This window comes from Aotus nancymaae, unplaced genomic scaffold (assembly GCF_030222135.1).
Source record: "Aotus nancymaae isolate 86718 unplaced genomic scaffold, 86718_ANA_hifiasm-v0.15.2.pri h1tg000019l, whole genome shotgun sequence".
Taxonomy (NCBI): domain Eukaryota; kingdom Metazoa; phylum Chordata; class Mammalia; order Primates; family Aotidae; genus Aotus; species Aotus nancymaae.
The window spans coordinates 22962645-22963388 of NW_026988431.1; positions in this window are offsets into that span (position 1 = coordinate 22962645).

Here is a 744-nt window from a genome sequence, read left to right on the forward strand (position 1 = left end):
TGTTCCACAGGGCAATAAAAACCATAACCTTTGGGGTTATCTTTGCTACTGGACAGAAAATTATTTGCATCTCTGCCATAAAAATCTCCAAGTTAACATGTAACTTCACAGAGCTTGAGCTCTTAATTAATAGTAAATAGCAAAATCAAGCAAAGGTACATTCCCCAAGACAATTAATTACCCTTAGATGGCCTCATTAGACAACACCCTTGTATGACATTGAAAGGACATGCCTTATTTCCAAGCTTTGGAGAATTTTTCTTAACAATATTCTCATTTTAATTCATATAATTTACAGATGTTTTCATAGATTCTCTTAATCTTAATCCCCAACTCTACAGTGCCCATAAAGTCATGTTTTTTGGTCGCAAACTCTATTATGAAGGAGAAGAAGTGGAGTTTTTTTGGTTCATATTTTGTTATTTTCCAGGAATGTCACCCTCATGATCAAAAAGGATCATGGCATTCATGTTCCCTCCTTCCCTGGATTGCAGGCTTCTCAAGGATGAGACCAGGTCGGTTCAAAAACTTCAACATATCCTTCCTCCTCAGCTACAAATTTCTTTTTTTTTTTTTCTTTTTTTGAGATGGAGTCTCACTCTGTCACCCAGGCTAGAGTGCAGTGGCTCAACCTCTGCCTCCTGGGTTCCAGCGATACTCCTGCCTCAGCCTCCTGAATAACTGGGACCACAGGCATCTGCCATCATGCCCAGCTAATTTTTTTTATATTTTAGTACAGACAGA